The 20,841-nt window shown below is 46.5% G+C and overlaps 1 protein-coding gene across 2 annotated transcripts in view; it reads right to left on the reverse strand.

Moving 5' to 3' along the window:
• Positions 1–20,841, reverse strand: part of CTNNA1 (catenin alpha 1) — a 222,853-nt gene that overhangs the window by 116,712 nt on the left and 85,300 nt on the right. The gene's annotated exons all lie outside the window — the stretch shown is intronic.

The raw sequence follows: 20,841 nt of genomic DNA on the forward strand, positions 1-20,841 counted from the left end.
TTTGAGTTGACATTATGTATATCTGTAACACTACACAATGTGTGGAAAGAATTTACTAAAAAAAATAATATTTAAAAAATTTTTTCCCACTAGGTAAGCTTATTTTAGGCTTGATCAAATGTTAAGCATTTTTCAGGGTTCTGTGCAGTAAAAGCACTGATCTGTATTTCACAAACCATCTGACAATATAAAACAGTGGATCCAAGTTAACACTTACACATTGGAAAATTTTGTATTTCTTGAAGATGTGGTCAAGTAGAATGCTGGATGTCATGGGTCATCGTGGTGCATGCTATGGCTTGTACCTTTCTGCAATTTTGTGTGAGTGTAACCTCCTAGTGATAGGCCCTGAGCCTCCACTTCACTCAAGGGGGATTCTCAAGACTGATACCTTCAGATTGGTCTCCTAGGCCTCAGCACCCCATTTTGCACCATGGCCTGTTAAGCAGAGCCAGATTAGTTTGGCTCCCTGGAGAAGTAGTCTCTCTCTCAGGAGCTTTGTAACCAGAAAGCATATTCAGTGACATAATTCAGTGGTTTTTTGTTTTGTTTTTTTTAATTTAATTGTTAACAGGAACACAGTGGTCAAGGAAGAGTTAAAATAGCAAAGCAGGACTATATATAGGATTCTTACCTAGCTTCAGTAAGCAGGTTCTGCTTAGCCCAGGCTGCCTTCCTCCTTGAGTTGGAGAGAACCTGTATGTCTGCTGCTCCTATCTCACTCTCCAGAGCATCTCTACCAGAGGCCTCTTCCAGTCTGGGCAGAGCTTGTAGCTAACAGAACCAAGCCCTTTTTGCTTCAGCTGTCCCACCTTAAGGATTGATTGGGAGGATTCTTTTCCGAAGAGGAGGTGCCAGCTGGGCTTTATCACCTCTATGGTTGGTGAAGTATTGGGCAACTGAGTCAATGCAATCATTTTCTATTCTTGGTCACATTGGTGAAGAGCTCTGTGCCAGAGAGATAGCACACATTACAAAAGCAGGTGATGTGACAAAGTTCCTTCTCTACCTTGGTGGGTCCTGTGCTTATTGGCAGATTTGCTCACCTCAGTGATCTTCCCCCTAGTCTCGGTCAACTTATCCTGTGTCTGACCAGGAGTGGGGAGGTTTAGGGGGAACCCGGGCCCACTCTCTACTCCAGGTTCCAACCCAGGGCCCTGTGGATCGCAGCTGTCTATAGTGCCTCCTGTAACAGCTGCATGACAGCTACAACTCCCTGGGCTACTTCCCCGTGGCCTCCTCCAAACACCTTCTTTATCCTCACCACAGGACCTTCCTCCTGGTGTCTGATAAAGCTTGTACTCCTTAGTCCTCCAGCAGCACACCCTCTCACTCTCAGCTCCTTGTACCTTTTGCTCCCAGCTCCTCACATGCACTTCCTCTCCTCTGGCTCCCCCTCGCCTGACTGGAGTGAGCTCCTTTTTAAACCCAGGTGCTCTGATTAGCCTGCCTTGATTGGCTGCAGGTGATCTCATCAGCCTGTCTGCCTTAATTGGTTCTAGCAGGTTCCTGATTACTCTAGTGCAGCCCCTACTCTGGTCACTCAGGGGACAGAAAACTAATCCAGTGACCAGTATATTTGCCCTCTACCAGACTCCTGTACCCCATTGGTCTGGGTCTGTCACAGTGGGTAAACTGAGTCTTGCATAACATTCATGAAAACAGTGCAATAATGCCCCACTTTTTCCACACTGGGGAAACAAAAATAAATGTTACTTTGAACTTTTGCTGTCAGTTTCAATCTCTTCTTGCTCTTGCCTCTGCAGCTCCCCAATTTTACATCCTTGAGTCTCCTAATGCCTAAGACGTTGAATGGAGGGTCCAGCAATAACTGGGCTTCATGGAGTGTAAGCAGGAATGTTCTCCCTACTTTTTATACTTGGTATAAATGGCTGTACTACTACACTTTCAATTCTATTGTCATGTCTATTGTAGGACTAAAAAAAAAAAAGACGTGGGGGGGGAATTATCAGTGGACATAGCAAATGGGTTGACTATTTTGTAGTTGAGGTACTATTCCTATGGATACAATCAGACGTTAGATTCTGCATTATTAGTGGAGAAGTCCTGTAAGTAACTCCAGAAGAGTGAGGATGCGAGGATTTAAGGTACAGAATTTTTCTGGCTTGTCTGCCTGCGTTTCTGTCCCTTTCCACTTTCAGCTGGCTTGAGGCAGGACATCTGACTTCTGTGTGATGTACAAGTTAATTACTGGATGCCTGTGTTCCTTGGATGATTAACAGAGCTGATTTCAGGTTAGTTTAACCCACACCGTTCTGAACGCTGTAGTAATAGGCTATCTTGACCTAGATTTCATTTTGCTTCACTGTGGTGGGCCAATTCTCAAAGTGTAGAGTCCAATCTGAGGCTCTGGAAGGCACCTATTTTTCCCTGCACTTCGTTAAAGTGAAACTATGTTCTGTGCCCTCTGATTGTGAAAAGCCGCATGAAAATCTTGATGCAGTGCGCACACTTTCCTGAAATACTCATGTTTTACTCTAAAACGAGCAGCAGGGAACCCAAAGAATTCTAACAGTCTTCTAGCTCTTATTCAGACCAAAAGGCTTTGAAGTTGACTAAATATCTCTCATCATGATGGGCAAAGTGTTTCTAGGACTATCAATTAAGTTTTGCTGCTAAGTAGTTTAGAGAATGAGAAAATGTTTAAATGATTTAAGAACCCATCTGACAAATCTAGTGGCAAATTGTAATTGCCTCAGTCTTTCTTCCGAAAGAGAACAAACAATAATATTCTGTCTTCCTGCTGTTTTAATCTATAGTGAACATGCTTAACTCCATTGGACATGGTACCTATGTTAAATGAGTAAAGAATGTATCCATTAGACAGGGAAGAGAAATGCTTAGCTCCCTTAACAGGGCTCACTTGCATGACTTCTGGTCCAAAACTTTTTTTTTTTTTTTTGGTGGGGAGGGGGGAGAGATGGGAGATGACATATTCATCTCTTCAGTAGCTTCAGAGCATTAAGTTCTGACTGCATAACAGGTGTCTTTCTGTGGAAAATGGTGCAAGTATGTTACTCAAAGGGGAAATGTAGAAAAATGTAAATATGTTAATGTTTTAACTCTTACAGTGGCTTGTTTTGGTATGTGATAGTTCTGACCGGTTATCAGGCTTTGCATACCTATAGTTGTGGTTTAATTAATAATAATAAAAAAGCCAAATGCCTTATGTAACTCCTTGCAGTAACATAACCTGTGATTGAGTTGGTATTTTCTATTGTTAGTATAGGGAAATGCAAATAAATACTGGCAGTACCACAGTAATTGTGTTAAGTGAAACTTGAAAGTTTTTAAATGGTCCCTGTCTGTTCAAACTTGCAATTTAACTTTTAAATTCTCTGTTTTTATTTGCTCATAATAATTTCCAGCTCTTTTACTTCCATTGACATGGTTTGTTTCAGCTCAAATGTTCCTTAAATGTTGCAATGAAGAATTATAATCTCAGATTGCGGGTGGGTTAGATTTAAGTGAGTAAATTTGACATGCATAACATGCTTTAAGGCATTGGGATGGTGATCAGCTGGTGGGGCACAGAACTACCTAGCACAAGTTGTGCTAAATCTGTTTTTGTTTTGTGACAAGACCATGGAACTGTGCATCTATTTTACACCTCACTAGTGACCCAGCAAACCTTTAGTCTTTAAGAAGTACAAAAAAACAAGGTTATTCACCTTTGTAACTGTTGTTCTTCGAGATGTGTTGCTCATATCCATTCTAGTAGGTGTGCGCGCGCCGTGTGCACGTTCGTCGGATACTTTTTACCCTAGCAACACTAGGTGGGCCGGCTGGGCGCCCCCTGGAGTGGCGCCGCCATGGCGGCTGATATATAGCCCTGCCGGCCCAACCGCTCCTCAGTTCCTTCTTGCTGGCTACTCCGACAGAGGGGAAGGAGGGCGGGTGTGGAATGGATATGAGCAACACATCTCGAAGAACAACAGTTACAAAGGTGAGTAACCTTGTTTTCTTCTTCGAGTGCTTGCTCATATCCATTCCTAGTAGGTGATTCCCAAGCCTACTAGGCGGTGGGGTCGGAGTGAGACGTGCCAAGCTGTACGAAGAAATCTCGAGATTGGGTTCAACCAGCGCATAGTGGCGATTGTAAAAGTGTGCACGGACGACCAGGTAGCCGCCGGCATGTCTGGATGGGGACTTGCAGGAAAGCAAGAGTAGAATGGCGGTGATAGCGACCAAGCGGAACCTGAGCAATATAGACGTCGGATGACACGAGGTTTACCCATGAATGAATAATAGAAGAAGTTACACAGAGAAACTTCATACGCTCTGCACGCTATGAATCCACTGAGGCGAGCGTCTGAAGCTTTAGTTCTGCTGATGTAGACAGCGGCGGACATCTAAGGTGTGCAGCTGCTGAGGTCCTGGCGGGCAGGTGTGTGGTTCAGAGAAGAAGACCGGCAGGAAATGTTAAATATGAGTAATTCGGAAGGATAGGCCTGGTGGTCGGCTGCAGCTCCTTAGTGAAAAGATGGTGTATAGGTGAGTACGACCAGCGACGGAGCCGGATACTCGCCTGCAGGGTGATAGCTACCAGGAAAGGACGTCGTTCCAATGAAGATATAGGTAAGGACAGGTGCTAACGGCTTCAAAGGGGGCCCCATGAGTCTAGAGGATACCAGGTTCAGTTCCACGTAAGGGGAAGGAAGGCTTAACCAGGTATAAGCTCTGAATCCTGTGAAGACATGGAGGACAAAAGTGGAAGGATAGAGATCGTGAGGAAGATGGAGACTTGCGCAGGTGGTAGTGGAAACCTAATGGACAAGAAGAGAGCTAGGCCTGACCTTGAGATCATGAGCAAGTAGTCCAACAATTACAGAGACTGGAACGACAAGTCGGATATGGACCCGTGTCGACACCAGAATGAATCGCTCCACTTCGCGAGTATAGTGCCCGGCGTAGATGGGTCATTTCTGCACCTAAAAGACTTGTTGGACCTCAGCTGAAGCACCGACGCTTGAATCAGACTCGTACAACAAACGAGGACAGGAAAGCCATGCTGTCCGGTGTAGGGGAACGGAGGTCTAGGTTGTGGTACAAAGCCTGTCCGAAGTACTATGTGTTAATAAGGTCCGGGTAGAGATGGTAGCTGATATTGGTAGGCGCCGCGGAGCAGGGTCGAGCAGCATGGTGTAGCCAATACTGCTCAGCCATAGGTCCGGGAGCATCAGAATACATCCTGGCCTTGTCCTGCGCAGTTTGAGCACGGAACCTGTGGAACTTAAGCAAGAAACGGGGAATAGCTGCATACAGTGAAGGCCCCTTCGTAGACTCATGGATGAGATAAGGCGTCCGAGAGGAGCTCGAGGGAGCCGGGCCCTGTAGGGAGCAGAACTCTGACACTTCCTTTAGTCCTTGGAGCTGAACAGGTACTATCTGGGATAGCCTCACCTCCGGAAGACAGAAAACAGAGACGTCCGTGAGGATTGGGCCGATTCGTGTGTCAGGAACGATTCTCTGCTCAGATCGCGTCACGCTAGAGTATTCAGACCCCTAGGGAGGAAAGAGGCATATCAAGTCGATCACGACTGGGCATGCAAAAATTCCCACATTTCAGAAGCCTCTTGGCAAAGGGGGGAGATCGTGTTCCTCCTTGTTTTTTTATATAATACATGGCCGTCGTGTTGTCCGTGAAAATGGACACAACGGCCCTGTAGCTGCTCGTGAAATGCCTGCATGCCAAGCGTAACGGCCGCTTAGCTGCCTCGACATTTGATGTGGAGTGGAGCATCGGGTAAGGACCAAAGCCCTAGGGTCTGGCAGATGGCCAGTGCGCGCCCATCCCGAGAGCGGATAGCATCCTGTGCAGGATAGCGAGGAGAGTGTGAAGTCAGATGAACGGTCGATCGGCGCACAGCTAGGGAGCGGGGGTCCAGCACAACAAGCTGAGAGGACGACTCCAGCACGTGAGACGGTATTGTATACCAGGTACCAGGGCTCCCTTCGTGGCCGAAAGAACTAGAGAGCGACCGAGGAGTAGTGTAGAGGCGCATGGCGTAGCCTCGCAGAGATGCTCTGTGACAAAGAGTCACGCAGCTCATGTGACCAAGGAGGCCCTGAAGGACGTAACGTGTGCAGTGGTAGTGGGGAAGGCAGATGAACCCTGAACGAGAGAAACTATCGCTCTAGACCGTTGAAGGGAGAGCAAAGCTGGCTGTTTCGATTCGAGTCCAGAGTGCTCCTATGAATTTATTCCTGTGTTGGAGTAGGATGGATTTCTCGAGACTGATGATCAATCCGAGACGAGAGAAAGATTCTGATGAACTGTACATGCCCGCTACCTTGGCCTCGGAAGTCCTCGAATCAGCCAGTCGTCGAGGTAGGAAAACATGGATGTGACGGCGACGGAGGTAGGCCCGCTACTACTGCCATACACTTGGTAAAAACTCGAGGGGCCGAGGAGAGCGAAGGGCAGAACTGCAAACTGGAGTGACGACGGTTTCACTACACACGAAGAACCTCCTGTGCGGTGGGTAGATCGCAAATATGAAATATGCGCCCTCATTCGAGAGCACGTACCAATCTCCGGGATCGAGGGAAGGAATGATTTTCCAGGCCTATCATGCAGAACTTGAGCTTCCTGAGATACTTTGTCGAAGCTCGCAGGTCCAAGATGGGACGAAGGCCGCTTTCGCCTTGGAATCAGAGTACCTGGAATGAACCTCTGCCTCTCATGCCTCTGAACCTTCTCTATAGCTCCTAATGCGAAGAGCTTTGAAACTTCCTGTAGGAGGTTGCTCGTGAGAGGGGTCCCTGAAGAGGGACGAGGAGGAGGGTGGGAAGGCGGGTTCGAAAGAAACTGAAGACGGTAGCCACTTCCACCGTGCTGAGGACTCAGCGGTCTGATGTTAGCTGGGACCAAGCAGGAAGAAAACGGCGAGGCGGTTGGAAAACTGAGGTGGATCCTGGGAGGAAATCGGTACGGTGCTCTCGAGCGCACCTTCAAAAGCTGGGTTTCGGTCCGCAGGTGTTTGCGGGACCGGAGCTGTTACCTCCTTTGAGGCCAGACTGGCGTCTACGAGAGGTCTGCCTCTGCGCCTGGAGAAGTCTTGTCTCGGCCGAGGTGGGGGTAGAACCTCGGGGCTGGGGACGGAAGGGCCATCTTTGCGTCTGCGGCGTGTGCATCCCAGCGAGCGCATTATGACGCGATTGTCTTAAGACTTTGAGGCGAGGGTCCGTCTTTTGAGAGAAGAGACCTGGCCGTCAAAGGGAAGGTCCTGTATAGTGTATTGGACCTCGGGCGGTAAAGCCGGACCGCTTGCAGCCATGAAATGCGCCTCATAGCGACCCCTGATGCGAGAGTTCTAGCTCCGGATCTGCCGCATCTTATAGAGGCCTGAAGGGAGGTGCGCGCCACCTTCTTACCCTCCTCAGAGCGCCGAGAACTCTTTGCGAGAGTCCTGTGGGAGAAGATCAGTAAATTTCTCCACTGACTCCCAAGTGTTAAAACTGTAACGGCTTCAGTAGGGCCTGTTCGGCGATCTGGGACCGTTGAGCGTACCGAGTAAGTTCGGTTACCGTGAAGGGGATATCGTCCGGACTGCGCAGCTGGTCCGCGGGTCCGGAGCGATGGTGAGACGAGAGCATCTGCGAGACCTCGATCTGGAACGGAGTCCCACGGTGCCGGGTGAAGAAGGTCTCACGAGAGCCGGCTTGCTAGAGTTGTGGGACCCGCGCCGCGGTGCCGGGGTCGAGGCGCTCGGGCTCCGTCATCGCAATAAGGTCCCGTGCGGCTGAGAATGTCTCCGGGGTTGAAGGCACAATGAGCTTAACCGCGCACGCGCCGGGGAGCCAGTAGGCACCGACTCGACGGCCTGTCCGGGCCGGAATCAACGGTGCGACAGACCTCGATGCCACAGGAGTCGGTGCCGGCGGTCTGTTGACGCAAGCGCTCGCTGATGCGCTGGTGTAGTGGCCGCAGGAGCTTACGCTTCTTGCCTTTCGGAGAGCAGGAGCGGTGCCGACAGGGTTGGAGCCGGAGACTGGTGAGGTGTCCTTTAGCGGGCGGAGGGTGCGCTGCCAGAGGTGCTTGTTCCCGGTGCCGCTGGGCGTGCGAGGAGCTGGATGAGTGCTGCTCCATGGTTACTGTTTAAGGCGAACGTCCCTCTCTTTCCTGGGTTCGGGGCTTGAACGTTGCAAATTTTAACATTGTCTGTCAGGTGGGAGTCGCCCAGACCTTTAGAGGAATCGTGCGGATCGCTGTGGGCATCAGGCGAGCGACAGGCCCACGTCGGATGGGCTGGCGGGTTTGGCCACGGTGGAGCCGAGAGTGGCGAGACGATAGCCTCTACGGCCAGGTGAGTCATGTGCACGTGGGTGCCGGGGAACGGCAGTTGGAGTCCCGCCGGTGCCGTGAATGAGACCGGGATTCTACTACCAGCTCGGTGCTGGGAGATTGACCCGTGTGCGGGAGCCGCCGTTGCCGAGATCGGCTCGAGACCTGCGGTGCCTGGAGGTCGATCGGTGCCGGGACGCTCCATGCCGGGACCGCTCCGTGACGTGCGGTGCCGGGAACGGTGCCGAGATCGAGAACGGTGACCGGTAAAACCGCGGACGGCGATCGGGACGTGAGCGGGTACCGCGAGTACGTCCGGTACCGTGAAGGGGAACGGTACCGGGACTGCGAGGCGGCCGCGGGAGTCCGGAGCGGGATGGTGAGACCGAGAGCATCTGCGAGACTCGATCTGGAACGGAGTCCCACGGTGCCGGGTGAAGAAGGTCTCACGAGAGCCGGCTTGCTAGAGATTGTGGGACCCGCGCCGCGGTGCCGGGGGGTCGAGGCGGCTCGGGGCTCCGTCATCGCAATAAGGTCCCGTGCGGCTGAGAATGTCTCCGGGGTTGAAGGCACAATGAGCTCAACCGCGGCACGCGCCGGGGAGCCAGTAGGCACCGACTCGACGGCCTGTCCGGGGCCGGAATCAACGGTGCGACAGACCTCGATGCCACAGCAGGAGTCGGTGCCGGCGGTCTGTTGACGGCAAGCGCTCTGACTGCGGGGCTGGTGTAGTGGCCGCAGGAGGCTTACGCTTCTTGCCTTTCGGAGAGCAGGAGCGGTGCGACCAGGAGTTGGAGCCGGAGACTGGTGAGGTGTTCCTTTAGCGGGCGGAGGGTGCGCTGCCAAGGAGGTGCTTGTTCCCGGTTGCCGCTGGCGGTGCGAGGACGGTGGACTGAGTGCTGCCTCCATGAGTAACTGTTTAAGGCGAACGTCCCTCTCTTTCCGGGTTCGGGGCTTGAACGCCTTGCAAATTTTACATCTGTCTGTCAGGTGGGAGTCGCCCAGAGACACGTGATGAGCTGTAGGCGCGAGTATTCTTGCCCATGGGTCATGCGCCTTGCACAGGCAGCACGGTTTGAAGCCGGCGACCGGCATGGGCCCGGTGCCGGGGTAGGGGACGCTAACCGCGATCCCTACAAACTAATTTACAACAACTAAACAACAAAACTACCTACTAATATTATTTAAAAATAACTATATACAATTCAAGAGAAAACGAGTGAATGCTAGGGAGGTGGAGAACAGATAAGCTGAGCTCCACAGTTCCAACGACCGACACGGCGGTAAGAAGGAACTGAGGAGCGGTTGGGCCGGCAGGGCTATATATCAGCCGCCATGGCGGCGCCACTCCAGGGGGCGCCCAGCCAGCCCACCTAGTGTTGCTAGGGTAAAAAGTATCCGACGAACGTGCACGCGGCGCGCGCACACCTACTAGAATGGATATGAGCAAGCACTCGAAGAAGAACCTATATGTTACTGTAATATGATTGCATATTCAAACAGTTGCATTTCTGAAATAGAGGAATCTTTCATAGGATACCTTGTAAATCACTTTACCCTACTTTATTATGGGGTGCTATATAATTTGCTAGTAAATAATTCCTTCGCCAAATGAGTTTGCAGCTAAAAGGCAGCTGAGGCAGACTGAAGAGTAGCCTTTATAGGTTATAGTTAGCTAGCTCTTATAGCTAGTCTGACCTTCATGCCAGTAAAATGAAATGGAAGTTAATCTGAAACTTGAGTGATGTGGTCTTGATTCTGTAGCCATGTTCAAATATGTGGTAGTATTCAGTAAATGGGACTACCCTGAGTAGAGTTCATGAGCAACTTTTTTCAAGAGTAAATTATCCAACCAATCCTGTTTACAGCATTGCTCAGAGTCATTGCTGAATGGCTTCTTAAATGTGGTTCTGCCACTGTGATCAATTATGGTTCTGATAGATTCTTGTTTACTATTGGACATGGCGATTTACATTTAGAGCCTGACCATGTGAGGTGCTGAGTGTTTGGTTTTGATGGAAGTTGAGGATATTCAGTATCTTTTTATAGGAGATGCTTGGCACCTGGCAGGATTGGGGCTCTAATTCCATTAAAGGAGGGAAAATAGGGATGTTTACATGTTAGTATGGGGTTGTTTTTTAAAAAAAAAAAAAGACATTCATCAAACATGAGTTTTGTGAGGCAATTACACTTAACATACTATAAAGGTAGGCCAGTAACCACACCAGCTCCCCAAAAATCCTGCAAGAGTAAAAAAGCAGAAGTCTAGCAACAACATGGGGGCTATCCAGTTGATTGTACTGAATGCAGCATGTATGATTACCTGCCTTGTGGGCAGGTGACGTATGTGTGCATATGGTGCAAGCAGCTCATGGCTCTCAGACACAGTGCAGACTCTTGAAGCCAGAGTACCTGAACTGGAGGAGCTAAGAGATCTAGAGCTGGTCTACCATAGGAAACTTATATCGGCATAGCTACGTCTTTCAGAGATGTGAAAAATTCTCTCACCTGAGAGATGTAGTTATGCTGATCTAATCCCTAGTGAAGACAGTGCTAGGTCTACAGGAGAATTCTTCTGTTAGCTTAACTAACTGCTCTGAGGGAGGTGGATTACCTATGCTGATGGCAGAACCCTGCCTGTTGACTTAGGTAGTGACTACACTGAAGCAGTGCCACTGCAGCTGCGCCGCTGTAGCATTTTCAGCATAGGCATACCCAGAGGTACATAGGTGAGACTTTCAGGTACACAAAAAAAAACAGTCCTACTCCTAGTCTGACAGCCTCTGTACTTTTAAGGAGAAAGAAAATCTGAGAGAGGGAGAACATCAAGCTGGAGCAGAGGGAAACAGTCCCATAATTGCAACCTGTCTTCTAAGATGATGTCATGGCATCCTTTTACCTCCTCGGGAGAGAAGCCCAGTTATTAGGAAGAGCTAGCTAATAGTAATGGGAGTCTTGCCTTCAGCAGGCTGTGTTATTCAAGGAGTTGCACTGTGCCAACTATAATAAATGATCCAGTCTGTTCATGTTAGGTAGCTGGACAATTACTTTCATTGGCTTTGGTGCCTTATTTAGCATGCCCTCAATGCCAGGTGACTACTGTGTGCTTAGATGGCCTGGATTTGTACTCCTTAGGAGCTTTACATACTGCCACACTCTGTACCTCAAAGCAGCACCCTGGAACCCCCATATTCACCCTGTCATATAACTGATACATTTCACACAAAACATGCCATGTAATAGGTCATATGAAAAGTCATGATCAGACGAAGTGGGTATTTACCCACGAAAGCTTATACTCCAATACGCCTGTTAGTCTATAAGGTGCCACAGGACTCTGTTGCTTTTTACAGATCCAGACTAACACGGCTACCCTTCTGATACTTGACTCCTGCACCTAAATTCCCTCACAGAGCTTGCACCCCTCACTCCCTCCTGTATCCCAACCCCCTGCCCCAGGCTCATCCTGGAGCCCCCTTCCACACTGTGAACCCCTCAGCCCCACCCCACCTCTCAAACCCCTGCCCGGTGAAAGTGAGTGACCGTGGGGGAGAGCGAGCAATGGACTGAGGGGGGAATGGAGTGAGCAGGGTGAGGCCTCGGAAAGGGGCGGGGTAGATCCTAGGTTGCCCTAAAATTCAGTGATCTTGGGCATAAAAAGGATGGAGACCACTGGTTTAGAGGGACATATTGGAGAACAGTTTGGCTCATAGTCTGCTGATATGCAGACTAAGAAACAGGACCTGTGCAATGTCAGCATTTGAGGAAATATAACTTCCAGGCAGGGAACACATCTCTGTATGTATCTACGTGGCATTAGCACAGCAGGACCTCATCCCTAATTGGATTACAGACACTCTGTAGTAAGTAGTAGTTTTGGGGATTTGTGTGTTCTACCACGAGTGTCAATTCAGTGAGTGTTCTTGATCTTTCAGTAATGCATGTTTTTTTTTAAAAGTCAGAAGATAGTAAACATTTTAAAATAACCTTGAATTAGACATTCTAGAATCTTAGCAAAATGTTCTCCATTTAACTGAACCCAATAAAGACCACCACCACAAAAAACCACCACGCAAGCACCTTTCTGAAATGTGAACTATAAAATGCCCATTTTATTTCCATGAGCCTAGACACTATTGCTGTTTGGCACATTAGAAATGCAAAGGATGGAGGTATACTGAGCTAAGCTATCACACAAGCCATTTAACTAGGTTAGAGCACAAAGTAACACATTCAGTTATTTTCTGGTGTAACAAAGAGCTACCTGTGGTTATAGGATATGTTGTTTTCTCTGCTCTTCCTCTCCTGCCCCTATTGTCTACTTTTCCCCGGCCAAGTTCCTTTTCTTACTCCAAGTCCTCCCTTCCATATTCCTTCCAGTCACTACCTGTTTAAACAGGACGACTAATGCTTTTAATATTTATAAACAGATGTGACCACAGTTAAACTTGAAGAACAAGAGGCCACCCTAGTGTGGACTATGGTTCCAAGTATACAAGGAAGCACGTGCACACTAACACATTGCACCCCTCTATCACCAACAGGCAAGGAATTCTGCCCTGATCCAAACCCTTTTGGAGGTGACTACTGAAGGGATTATTATTAATTCCCCTCCCCACAAAGAACAGAGTGGGGCCAGGAGCCTTTGTTCCATTTGGCTACTCTCCCAAAGATGCTCCACCCTTCACCCTGTCTTCAGGCCATGAGAGGAAAGTGTCCAAGATTCCCCCCCCTCCCCACTATCAATATTCCCCCTTCAATAGCCTGTTTCTTTGTTCAATTCAGCCATTACCAGAAGTAGCCAGAAATGCTTATTATTCCCTGCTGGCACTGTGAGAGCTAGGCAAGGAGATGGGATCAGAGTAGGCTTGGAGGCCTGGGGCGCAATACCACACTTTGAAGTGAACCCAGAATATTCATGACATATCAGCATCATTGAAACAAGCTACATATGAACATTCAGTCTAAAAAAAAATAAAAAATAAAAAAAAGTATAACAACATGTCTAATGGTCAGAGCATGGCACTGAATCAGGACTTCCGGATCAGGGTTCTACTCTGGTCTCTTTCACTGACTGCATGATCTTGTCCAAGTTAAAACTCTGCTTTATTTCCCCCTCATGCCCAGCTGCAGTAGGAGTGTATCACTTGCTTACTAGCACTAAACCTCCTCACAACTATAAAGAAATGCAAAGAGTACCTTAACTCTTCCCCTCCCGGGCCCCTGCCCCCCAATCATCTAGTCAGCAGTTTGCGAGAAGACACATTAAATCCATAGTCTATCTTTGAAGGGGTAAAAGGAAGAAGGGGAGTTATGGCTTAGATTTAATGTATGTGTCAGATTCTTGTTTTTCCATCCAAGAGGGAAATTAGAAAGTCAAGTTGTGTGTGTAATACTTTTCCAGGATGAGAGCATGATCATGCTGGAGGCTAAAATCCTATTTATCTACAGATCGGTAGTCACTGTGAAAAGTATGTTTTATTCCATCCATGCTCTATCATTTTGCCTTTGAAAGACCACTCAAGTAGCACTGTTTACGGCTTCATTAATAAGTGCAATTCTATTTGACAGGTATATTTAAGAGGATTGAGGATTTACCATTTTGTATGAATAACATTTTTTCCCCAAAAGATTAATTCACAGAATAGAGAATTTTGAAGAAAAATCCAAATTTAATTTGTTTTGCTTTTCTGTAAAAACAATTTACAGCTTTGACAAAAAGCAAATTAATTACTCAGGAAGCTGGGGCATTTGTCACTTCATTATCAGAGACCTGCACTGAGCCTGTTACTTCAGAAGAGGTCTTTCTCCCCAGACCCTTAAAGCTTGCTCAACTAGTATGAAGTTATGATCCATGCCAATTTTGTTTGCATTTTGTATTTTGAGAAAAGCCTCACAAAACTACTATACTGCATTTTTCCAAAAGACTGTAAAGACTTCAGCTAATAAAATCTCTTGCTCACAGCTGAATTGGGGGGGAGGGGGGAAGGGTCGAGGGGGATTGAAGCAGTTTGGGAAAGAAGTGGGATTGAGCAATTTGGCAGCAGATCTCCTCTCCTGGACGTGTAGGCAACTCTTAGCATTTAAGTCTGATCTCCTTAATGCCATGATCTTTGTGGCCACAGGCATGCCCTCATTGTACAACTGTTCCAAGTGAGGTGACTGAGAGCAGTAACCCAGAGACCCCAGTTATTTCAATTTAATCAGCATGGTTCTATACTAACAAGTAAGGCTAACTTCTCTCTCTCATGTACCATTAGTCTTGATTCCCATTCTTTCAAGAATATGCTGTAATAATTTTCAAAGGAAGGGGATCCAAGATCTAGAGTAATTGCTGAAGTGCATTCCTGAATTGGGCTTAAAATATGGAGAATTAATTTTGACTTGCCTTCCATACTCCTGCACTAACTGTTTCTCTGCAATACAATAATTTCTGATATACACTGAAGAGACTGCTTTGGATCTGATGGAATGCGTTCCAAGACTTTCAGGTACTGATACACCTGCATGGTCAAAGATATGGCTGCAATAAACTGTAATAATTTACAGTTTCCACATGCCACAAATAATCTACAAGAACAGTCAGGCTGGACAGCACTACACACACTGGTAGTGAATCTTGTATATCACACAGCAGTGCTATTTGTCAGCACGTGAACCACTTGTGGGGGGCAAGGAGAGGGGACAGTTGGAAGTGGAGATCTGAAAAGCTTCAACACCCAAACTGCACAAAGCTCTAATATATTTGTGTACGTTCTAGCTTGTCAGTTTCCTCAGGGCTCCATGTGTTAAAGAGACATGCTTCCAAACTCTTGTGAAGACATCCGACACTACCATCTCCCTCACACAGCTCAAGGATAGAATGGCACACACTCTGGCTGAATCCATCCTCAAGTCTTCAGATTTCCTCACATGCTGGGCACTATTGTACTGAGTGTCTAACTGCAGTAGATTAAACAGTCTTTCCTCAACCAACAGGAATGAGGCTTGTTCAGTGATTATGGTAAATAGCTTCCTATATGTTCATTATCTCTAAGTTTAAGAGGCAACAAACTGTTTTGTGTCAAAAATTTAATTAGTGGCTTGCACCAGCATCAAAATATATACATGTTCCATGGAATATATGCTTTGCCTGTTACTGAACTGATAACTCCTATGAAATCATCCCGCCAGCACCTCCTCAGAATGAGGGTCCTGGGAGAGGGGTGGGACGGGACCCAAATCCTTCCCACCCCTCAGAGTACTTACATTAAACATTAATACACATTTTCAAAGCCTTAAATGTATGCTTTAAAGCGTTACATCCTACCCTACTTTTCTAGCTCAGTAACAAAGTAATTAAGTAACACAGTAAAGCAAAAAATCAGTGCATTGTTGCTTATTACAAGCTCAGTATAGTCAGAAGAGAGAAGACTCATCATATAGAGTGAAAACCTCTGTGCTTAACATAAGGTTTTCATCTAACGTCCCGTGGCCTATTTTCCAACATAAGAAATGTCATACTGAATCAGAACAATGGACTACTAGGCCAGTATCCTGTCTGACAATGGCCAGTGCTAGAACAGGGCAGTTGGAGTGATCCACCCATCTTTCCCTCTCAGTTTCTTGCAGTCAGAGGTTTAGGATTGCCCCAAGCATGATGTTACAACCCTGACCATCTTGGCTAATAGCCAGTGATGGACCTGTCCTTCATGGACTTGTTTAGTGCATTTTTTTTTTAAACTCAGGTTATATTTTTGGTAACCTCCAGTCACAAATCATAATCCCCAACATTTATCCTAAATAACAGAGCAAGCTAAATGGATGTCAGCCATGTTTAAGTCTATGGCAAGAACGTCCACACACAAAGCAGTTACCGAGTTACTTAAACTGATGCAAACCCCCCACCCCGCTCCCCTTAAATTGAGTGCAATTTCTGCATTTAGACAAGGCCTATGTGGTGGTGGTGTGGAGCAGCAGCACAAAATCCCATCTGGCCCTTTTCGGTCCATTAGGAAGGTCAGTGAGGAGGCAAGAGTGAGGGTACTTTTGGTATAACAATACCCAGTTTCATATGCCTGTTTTACCTTTTCCAGCTAACGCTAGTGCATGCCTGGCCAAAGGCAAGAGACACGGAGATATGGATGAGAGCTACCTGTCTGAAGATCAATCTGGATAAAATTCAGGTGATACTGAAGTATTAGGAAGAGATTGGCAAGAATTCTCTAGGTCTCTGGTATTGTGGGTGTTTTTCCCCACAGTTTGTTACTGGAGTCCAGTCAATGTCACAATCACAGTTGGTTCAGGATGGCTTTATCCTATACAGTGTCTGGTTAGGACACACTGCAGGGCCTCAACTTATTTTTTGTCTCTAGACACCTATGTACTAATTTTGGCAAATCATGAATAAGTGCTTTTTTTTGGTACTTAAATGTGTGTTCTGCATCTTGCTTAGTATGATAAGATTAACTTGACATTCACTTGAGCATCATTCAAGTGGGTTCTTGGAGGTAGAGGAAAGAACAATATCTAGCACATTGATACAACTATAAGTGGCTGTTGGACAGCCAAACTACATACAAACACTTTAGCATTTAATAAAATCCTTCCAGGACTCAAATACTTGGAGTATTGGAATGATCTGCCACAGTTAAGAAACGTATTTAAATCTTGAGAGAGTTGTATGTTATAGATGGAGTTGTGGTTGTCAATGGTTTTCTGAGAAACTCAACTTCAGTTTCTCGCATCCAAAAACTACCTGGGCTGTTATGCCCCTCCCCAGTCAGTCAGGACCAAAGCTTTCGGTCCTCCTACTGCAATAGCAGGGTTTTTAGCCCTCTCTTCTTGCTCTTCCACTCAGCGCTATTACCAAAAACTTTTAGCTAATTAAAAGGAAAATTTCAACAGGGAAAACTACTTCACTATAGAAGGTGTGAGAGGACTCCCATAAAGAAAGAGATCAGTATCACAAATTCCAGCCTTGAAGATTAAAAAGAAGAGTTACTTGTAAAGCCCTGCATGGATTTAAAAATCTATACCCATCATCCAACCTGCAATCTGCAAACATGCTCTGCGGATATAAAGCAGGTATCTGCAGATTTGCAGGGCTCTAGTTATTTACTGAATCATAAAAATTGGACTGACGACAGCGTGTGTTGCAATCCCTCTTAAAAAAAATGGTTAAAACTTGGAAGAAAATGCCTCAGAAACAAAAGGCCTTAGCCTCCAAGAACTTCTGAGCAAACAGCATGTATATTAAAGAAAAATACCAACCCTCTATGTCTGTTGTGTACTTCTTTAAAGTCCACATTATCCCTGAACAGCTCCGCAGACTTCACCACCGAAAAGTAAATTCTAAACTGCAAGTGTGAAATAAGCAGCCTGATGGATGATTTTACATCAGGCGCTTATCTGCAAATCTGTTATATAAATTAATGAACTATTACCCCCCACCAGAGCTGGCATTGAGGTTATAAAGCAGTGGCTACTGGATTGCAATGGAGTGGAGAAACCAAGCTTATGGAAGAAGATGTTGATGACTTAGAAAACATGTCAGTCAGTGCTAATAAAGGACAGGTGCTCTCAGGGATAAAGATGGAGAGGAAATATACATGGAACTAAGTGAAGAGGCCACAGTTCTGAAATCAGCCACAGGAGGCAAGATTCCCTCCTCAGTTTAGTGCAACAGTCACGTTTTATGCCATTAGGATGGGGTGGGCAAATTTTTTGGCCTGAGAGCCACATCTGGGAACAGAAGTTGTATAGTGGACCATGAAAACTCACAAAATTGGGATTGGGGATGCCGGCTTGGGGGCGGGAAGGGCAGAAAAAAAAGAGTTCAGGATGCGTGAGGGGGCTCTGGGCTGGGGCTGAGGAGTTTGGCGAGTAGGACAGTGCTCCGGGCTGGAACTGAGGGGTTCAGAGGGGATCAGGGCTGGGGTTGGGGTGTGGGAAGGTGCACAGGCTCCAACTGGGGTGCAGGCTCTGGGGTGGGGTGGCAGGTGAGGGATTTGGGGTGCAAGGGGATGCTCTGGGCTGGGATCGAAGGGTTTGGAGGGTGGGAGGCGGATCAGGGCTGGGGCAAGGGGAGAGGCTCAGGGGTACAGGCTCTGGCAAGCCGCTTACCTCAAGTGGCTCCCAGAAGCAGCAGCAGCAGCAGCAGCAGCAGCAGCATGTCCCTCCTCCAGCTCTTATGTGGAGGCAAGGCAAGGCGGTTCTACACGTTGCCCCATTTGCAGGCACCGCCCCTGCAGCTCCCGTCAGCTGCTGTTCCCGGCCAATGAGAGCTGCAGGGGCAGCGCTTGGGGCAGGGGCAGCATGCAGAACAGAGGCCCTTGGCTGCCCTATGCATAGGAGCCGGGGGAGGGAAGCATGCCATTTCATGTGGCTCCTGGAAACAGTGGCCCCTGTACCTGCTGGAGCACTGGAACAGGGCCATGCTGCTGCTTCCAGAAGCCACATGGAGGAGTGGCCCCCAAACCTGCTCTCTGACTGGGGCGCTGGAGGGACCAAGCCCCAGAACCCGCTCCCCCGTGGGAGTTCAAGGGCTGGATTAAAAATGCCTGGTGGCCCGGATCCGGTTCGCAGGCTTTACTTTGCCCACCCCTGCTTTAGGACCAAGCTGGGAACCTTAATGATGATGCTAAGGTGCCAAGGACACTGGAGAAGCCTCAAACAAGTCTGGTGAATACAACTTTTGCTGCTTAAAACTCTGCACTTCTAGTGGAATCAAATGGAACATGTCATACCACATCACAGTAAGCTTGATGCGCACAACCTTTTACAGAGCACTTAGGGGTGGAACCCAAGGGATCAGAGAATTTATCTGCTTATCCATTGTCCTCAAAACACAAAAATTTAAGTCAGAGTACACACTATTTAGGAGCAGCTCTAGTATGCCTACAACATCTGAAAGGCATCCCAGAAACTATAGAATTCTTTAGAAATAGAGTCTTTTAAACTGGAAATGTGTCCACTTTAGGACATTTCTATCCCCAAACACACATTTTCAGTATGATCCTACCTCAGTCTTCCATTTCAAAACTTGGCACTTTTCAATAACTTTGCTTCTATCACTCAAATAAGATTTATGCTGCACAATTAGTACTGTGAAATTGAAGGAAAGACTGAATGCCTGATCATGCTCTTATGCCAACTTAAAAAAAAAAAAAAAAAAGTAATAGGAGACTGTGGGAAAACAAGTCTACATCAACTGGAGAAAGCTGGATTGTGTGGCAGTGCTTTGTTCCTTTTTCACCATTGAAAATTGTTTATGATTCATTCTTTGACTTAAACATTTAAGATTTTTCTAGCTGTGATATATTTTTTAAACAGTGTCCCAAATGTTTACAACAACTTATCGATTGCTTTTTCCACTTGATTTCACTGAGCTTCTTAATCTCATTTTTCCAAGATAGGCTGCCTATAATCACAGTATGGCAGAGATTAAAAAAAAATTTATTATGCATCGCTAATTTCACAATGTGTTAAAAATAAAGATAAATAAGAATACATTCTTCCCAGCTCAGAAGGTATACCTTTAACTAGCATACCACACAGGTTAACAATACACAGCTAAACAAATACGATACACATCTTGGCAGAAAGAAATCCACAGCTATGAAGTCTTATAGTGGCAGCTGACCAGGTTTCAACATCCTCATCCTTCCCCCATCAAAAACATCAGGACATTTACCTCTTGCTACAGTGTTAGCTATCAACTGGTAGGCACACATTCTCGAATCTAACTGCCACTCTAGATGATTCACATGAAGGTGTACAACACCCTGTAATATATCTTGCCCACAGGGTGAATTTTTTTCCCCTAAGTGTCGTAAGTTAGTGGTTTGCTTCTGACCTGCAATACAAGGATTTATCTCTCTTTTTAAAAAAGTTAGAGCTACTGTAACTGGGATATTTTCATTTGCCATATAAATACTTTATTTTTTTAATTCTGTCAAGCATTTAATGTCTCGCAGCAATGAGTTTCACAGTTTAAATGTACACTGTAAAAAGTATTCCCTTTTAATGTTTGTTGCCTTTCAGTTTTGTTTGACAGTCCTTGTTCTATATTGTAAGACAGCATTTACCCTGATTTACCTTCTCCATTACCCTTACTTATTTTGAAAATCTTCTCTAAACTAAACAGTCCTAATCCATCTTTGTTTTTCCACAAACACTTGGAGATGTTTCCATGCCATTAATCACTTTTGTTATCTGTCCATGGATTCCTTCTACTTCAGCCTTTAGACGAGTCAGAAATGAACACCACTTCCCACCCAATACAGTGGTTCTAGTTACTGAATTTTTAACTCAGAAATGCATTCTCCCTTGTCTTTGTCGTTAATAATTAAATTTCACCTGCCACCATATAAGCCCCTTTATCTAGTTTTGTAGGGTATTTAACAGTCCCTCAAGAAGTTCACTTGTTCTCATTTATTTAAATAAGTTCTGCCATCTGCAAGTTGCCATCTCAAGTCCAGTACCTTCTCCAGAACATTATGTTAATAGGTCCAGGGCTTATTACAGAATATGGAGTCATTCCATTATTCAAC

The sequence above is a fragment of the Chelonoidis abingdonii genome, chromosome 7, assembly GCF_003597395.2.
Source record: "Chelonoidis abingdonii isolate Lonesome George chromosome 7, CheloAbing_2.0, whole genome shotgun sequence".
Lineage (NCBI taxonomy): Eukaryota > Metazoa > Chordata > Testudines > Testudinidae > Chelonoidis > Chelonoidis abingdonii.